Raw genomic sequence first — 6382 nt, forward strand, 5'->3', positions numbered from 1 at the left:
ACGTCATACACAGTGTTGCTACACATATTTAAACAGGACAATAATATTCAGCAAATTATGAGCTTTCCAATGATACATTTTGTACAAAGTCTGCCATGTGAGGTATCACAGTCCTGTAAAAGGGATGAACAAAATGGTACAGCCTGTCACAACGCCGCTCCCCTCAGAAGCCTTGATAATATTTGAAATTCTCTTTCCTCTTTGGTCAGAGTAGAGAGCTCTCCTAGCAACTACCCAGCTGACTATGCCAGCTCCACATTGCAGACACACTCCTGACTGGAGTTACACAGAAGGAGGTGGATCTCCTGGGTCTCTGAGGTAAAAAGGCTGTGCAGGCACAGCTCCGATCCAGCTCTAGAAACAACGATATCTACAAACAGATCACGAGGGGCATGGAGGAGAAGGGCTACAAGAGGGAGGTGCAGCAGTGCCAAGTGAAAGTCAAGGAGCTGCAGCAGGCAAACCAGAAGGCAAGGGAGGCTAACAGTCATTCTGGTGGAAAGCCACAGACAAAGAGCTGCATGCCAGCCTCAGTGTAGCCATCCCTCTACCCTCCCCCCATCCCAAGAGCTCCAGGGATACTTCAGGGGAGCAGGAGTCGGAGCCCCCTGCCATAAACAGACAAGGAGGAGGAGGAGGAGTATGGGGGACCAGCAACAGGGAGAATCCAGTGGTGCAACAAGCCAGGACCTGTTTTTGACTCCTGGATAGTTCAGCTAGTCCCTATAGTCCAGCATGGGCGAGCTTGATGCAGGTGAAGGAACCTCTGGTAAGTATGCAGTTTGCTTTAATATTGCAGGGACACAACTGTTTGTTTACTCTTTTTTACTTATGCTAGAAGAGGTAGTGAAACAACCAGTTGAAGTAGAGTTGTTATCTGCTTCTCATTCCCCTGTACAGTTGGGCAGCAGGGGGCCTGCAGATCAGTTTGTTAATGTGCACCAGATGACCCGTGAATCCTCCATGGAGATCTCAAGGAAACGTTCCAGGAGGTAGTGTGCAATCCTCTGCTGAAAGCGTCTGGAGAGGGCTGCCTTACTTCTTCTGCCATGGCAGGACACTTTCCCACGCCACTCAGCAATTACTTCAGCAGGCACCATTGCAGCACACAGGCTAGCAGCATACGGACCCGGTCTGCAGCCAGACTCCTTCAGGAGCTGTTCCCTTCCTGCCTCTGTTACTCTCAGGAGTGAGATATCAGCTAAAGTCACGTCCACTTGTGGAAAACAGAGCCAGTATTCAGTTCAATTGCCCTTTGCCCTATATGGATATACTTATGCCCACGAGCTATCCCCCAATTATTGTCCTAACTCGCTCCCTTCCCACTCCCCATCCCCCCCACAGGCTCTACTCACCATGGCTGGGACTGCTGCTGTGCTCTATGAATCCCAAGGAGAAGTGAGAATATAGTGCTTGCAACTCATGTGGATCAAGGGGAGTGAGTTCAGTATACCAAGTTTCCATTTATCTTGTGAAAATACTTTCAGTAGTACCTCTGTGCATTGTATCATGTCTCTCCATCCACACCAGCAGAGCAGTTCAGCCAGATAAGGAGGAGAAGGAAAAACATGCTGGATGACATGTTCCAAGAGATGCAGCAAGCCTCTGCCACTTCGGATACCGAGCACAGGGCTTGGAGGATCACCCTCGCAGACAGCATGGACAAGGATGGAGCGGAGGGGAGAATTAGGCACAGGAAAGAGAGAGAGACATTGCAGCAGGAAATGCTAGCGCTTCTCAAGTGGCAAACAGACATGCTGGGGACTCTTTTTGACCTTCGGGTTCAATAGACCCATGCTCACCTCCCTCTGCAGCCCATACAGAACTGCATTCCGGGACCTCCCTACATATACACCTCATATTCCACGTGGCATCCAGGGCCACTGCACTCCACCTACAACTCCACCACAGGGAAAAGTGCAGACAATCACATCCGCACATACACCAGCCATGTCTCTCATAGGTCAGTGTATGTGTTTGTGAAATGGAAATGACTGTTCTTTCCCCTCTGGAAGTAGAGAAAGAACTGACAAGGATTTGAAGGGGATTTCAAATCCATGCAGTCTCCTTATGTGAGGAAGACTCAGGCTAGCTGTAACTCTAATAACGTGAGATTTGTAGAAGCGAGGATTGTATGAAGCAAGTGGGAAAGAACGTGTGAAAAGTTGTTGCGACCTTGTGTTAGATAAGTATAGAATGCAGACTATAGTCTAAATAGAGGTGAGAAAAAATAAGATATCAGGATGACCTATGTATAAACAAAATGCAACTGTTGCTCATTATTGTATGTAACAAAGGTATAAATGCTTGCTGTAATTGTTTACTGGGAGAGAGCTGTTTAGCTTTCTCCCTCCATGCAACTGCTAGAGATAATAAAGTATCTGACTTGCTGCATCCAACCAGAGAGTGAGAACTCTATTTTTCTCTGACACCCCATTCAAAAGTTCTTTTCCCTGTATTTATGAAGTTTCATTCTGTTATTTTAAAAAAGTCTGTTTTCATGGTTTCGGAACAAAAGTCTATTTTTGGAAACTTAATTCATCTTTATTAGTTCACAAAGTATACTGACTGGGGTTGACATCATTTAGAGATAATAGCAATGTTATATTTCAACACACTCAGCACTCACTACAAGGTTCATAGCAGGGTGCAAAACAACATTGTCAGGCACAACACATTATAGCAACACACATTACTGTGGCTCACTGTTAAAATGGTATTTCAAAGCATCCTTGAGCCATAGAGCTCCCCATTGAGCTCTTCTTAGAGCTCTAGTATCTGGATGCTAAAAATCAGCAGACAGCTGTTGCACATCCACCCTGGCAGAAACATATCCCCCTTTGCTTCACGGATACTATGAAGTACACAGCAGGCAGCTATAATCCATGGGATATTTTTTTCACTGAGATCTAAACTCATGAGAAAAAAACAACGAGGAGTCTGGTTGCACCTTAAAGACTAACAGATTTATTTGGGCATAAGCTTTTGTGGGTAAAAAACCCACTTCAGATGCATGGAGTAAAAATTACAGATACAGGCATAATTATATATTGGCACATGAAAAGAAGGGAGTTACCTTACAAATGGAAAACCAATGTTGAAGGACAATTTAGTCAAGGTGAGTGTGGTCCACTTCCAATAATTGGTGAGGAGGTGAGAGGGAAAATTGCTTTTGTAGTGAGCCAGCCACTCCCAGTCCCTAGTTAAGCCCAAATCAATGGTGTTAAGTTTGCAAATGAAACTTGTTTTTGTGGATCCAGACTAACACAGCTACCCCTCTGATACTTTAAACTCATGAGTAGAGAGCACCACAGCCTTTTAGACAGCCAAAGGCACGTTCAACTGTCATTCTGCACCTGCTGACCTGTAGCTGAAGCGCTTGGGGATGTCAAGGTGGCTGGTGTTTGGCTTCATGAGGAGCAAAGGATAGGCTGAGTCTCACAGGATTGCTACTAGCATTTCAACATCGCAATGATAATCCTCTGGTCTGGAAAGAGAGTCCCTACTTGCAGCTTTCTGAACAGGCCTGTGTTCTTAAAGATGCACACATCTTGCACTTTCCTTGACCATCCCCATGATCCACCTGCACTTGCAATACCTTAGAGAAGTAACTCTTTCTGTTGATGTACTCTGTGGCAAGGTGGTCTGGTGCCAAAATAGGGCTATGTGTACCATCCGTCAACCCACTGCAGTTCAGGAACACCAGTGCTGCAAAAGCATCCACTATGTCCTGCACATTGCTCAGAGTCACAATCCTTCATAGCAAGATGTGATTAATGGCCTGCACACTTACATCACAGCAACCCCCACTGTGGATTTCCCAACTCCAAATTGATTCCTGACTGATTGGTAGCAAGCTGGCACTGCAAACTTCCACACAGAAATCACCACTCAATTCCCCACTGTCAGCGTAGCTATCATTTTTTTGTTGCTGTGCTGAAGGGCTGGGGAGAGCTCTGCACACACATCCAGGAATGTGGCCTTGAGCATCAGAAAGTTCTGCAGGCACTGCGCATCAATCCCATACCAGCATAACAATGTGATCCCACCAGACAGTGCGTGTTTCTCAGGCTCACAATCAATGCTCCACCATCTGCAGCTGCTCTGTGAATGCCAACAACAACCTTGAATTGTTTCTTCCTATGTCCAAGCAAGGCTACAATGCACAGATGTTCCCTACATCTACTCTGGTGGCTCTGCAAATACTGCACTCATCACAAAAGTTCAGAGCTGTGCAGGGTCCTTGCTTCTCACACAGATGGTAGGTGTGTGGGTTTGCGAGGCTTTTGAAATAAGGCACAAAACATTATGGGATGCAGATAAAATTATGGAACAGAGAAAACTGAATGATAGGTCACTGAAATCATGTTCCCAGTCACCACTGTATTACTCATTTGCCCCCATGAGGCATTGCAAACCCTTCCCAAACCCCCGAGCGAGATGATGGTAGGTTGCACAGTGGGATAGCTACCCACGGTGCACTGCTCTCTGCATCGATGCAAGCATCTGAGGAGACGCTCCCATGACACAAGAAGCGTAGTGTGGACACATAAAAGTGATTTAATTACTATGGTGGCTGTATTGTGACATAACTTAAGTCAACTTAATTTTGTAGTATAGACTTACCATGAGGTGAAATCAGGCCTGATATACTGAACTAGTGGGGTTTCACCAAAAGATGGGGTGCTGGAACAATTTATATAGTGAGGCCACTGAGAGCCATTGAACCAAACTGTAAACTCTGTAGTATATTATGGAAACCACTTCAATCCAGGGGGTGTGGCAGCACCCCCAGAAACCTTAGTTCCAGCACCTATGCCAGAAGACCAAGATGTCTCATTGTGGCCGAGACATATTCCAAAGGACAGGACACTGCACTGAATTCAGAGCATTAATCTCTTTTATTCCCTTTCTTGCATGCACACAACAACAAGGCTATTTCTGCTAGAAGTGGGAATGTGCAAATTGTCTTCTTGCAGAAATCAGCTATATTTTATGCTTCTTGCTGTCAGAGCCACTATGAATGATATTGTTCTTTATGGTTACAGTGTGATTAAAAAGAAAGAAGGAGGAAATGGAGTCATAGGGACAAATTCACTGGCACTCATATCACTCTGTAAAAATTTAGAGTGATCAAACACACCCTCGTGTAATATTTTCTCCCCTTTGTGTATGTTCCAAGGGAGAGTAATGAAAAGATTCACTCACAGGCTGCACATCATTTCAGGCTATTTAGTTCCTCAATTTTAAAAGCGGTCAGCTTTCAACATTCAGGCAGAGATCAAAATAAATAAATAACGCAAATACAGTACAGAACTGTGGTAATGTAAACTATTAAAAAAGAGCAAGCAGCATTTTTCTTCTGCAGAGTAAACTTTCAAAGCTGTATTAAGACAATGTTCAGTTGTAAACTTTTGGAAGAACAAACATAACATAACATGGCCGAGGTGTTCGTAACTCTGAGGTTCTACTGTATTAGGCAGTTGTCACAGCACATTAACTTAACTTTGGGATCAAAGTAACTAGATTCTTGCTGTATCTTGTCCAGATGCCTCTGGGCATAATGATGTGGGGGATATACATGCTGTATAGTGTAGATATCCGCTCAAGGGCAGGAGTGGCGCCAGGGTTTTTGGCGCCCTAGCGGGGGTCCCTCCGCGCTCCTGGTCGTTGGCGGCAATTCTGCGGCCGGGGGGGGGTGTTCTTCCGTGCTCCCGGTCTTCGGGGCACTTCATCGACGGGTCCCGGAGCGAGTGAAGGACCTGCCGCAGAACTGCCGACGACAACCCAGAGTGCGGAAGGACCCCCCGCTGCCGAATTGCAGCCGAGGGCGGCCACCCTCCCAAATCCTGGCGCCCTAGACGACCGCCCAGGTGGCCTAAATGGAAGCGCCGGCCCTGCATAAGGGGTTTTAACATCCTTACATTTGGTAGTATTGAAAGCAACAGCAGTGTTACAAAACAGCAGTGTACAAACTGAAGAAAAACATAGTGCTCATTGCATAAAAATAATATCCCCATCTCCCCTTAATTTCTCCCTCTGCTTCTGTCCATCTCAATTCCCAGCTTCTAGTCCCTCTCCCTTCAGGCTCCTATCCTCCATCCCCTCCCCATTCCCACTCTTCCCCCTTACCCAACCATTCCTTACTCTGCTATATTTGAAGCAGGCAGACTCACTGGGTACCTACAGCAGGTGCCCTGAAAGCATTGAATAGACAGTCTCCCTGCTCTCAGTTCTGGCACTAGAGCAGCCCCTGGTATCTGGGAGGACCAATTTCAAGGAAAGTCCTGCTTAGCCCTTATAGCCGGGGACGGAGCATGCTCTTTGGAGAATTTAGCTGCAAAGCTCTAAGAAGACTCTACTGAGCATGTGGAAAGTGTGA

The sequence above is a fragment of the Gopherus flavomarginatus genome, chromosome 5 (assembly GCF_025201925.1).
Source record: "Gopherus flavomarginatus isolate rGopFla2 chromosome 5, rGopFla2.mat.asm, whole genome shotgun sequence".
In the NCBI taxonomy this organism is placed as follows: Eukaryota; Metazoa; Chordata; order Testudines; family Testudinidae; genus Gopherus; species Gopherus flavomarginatus.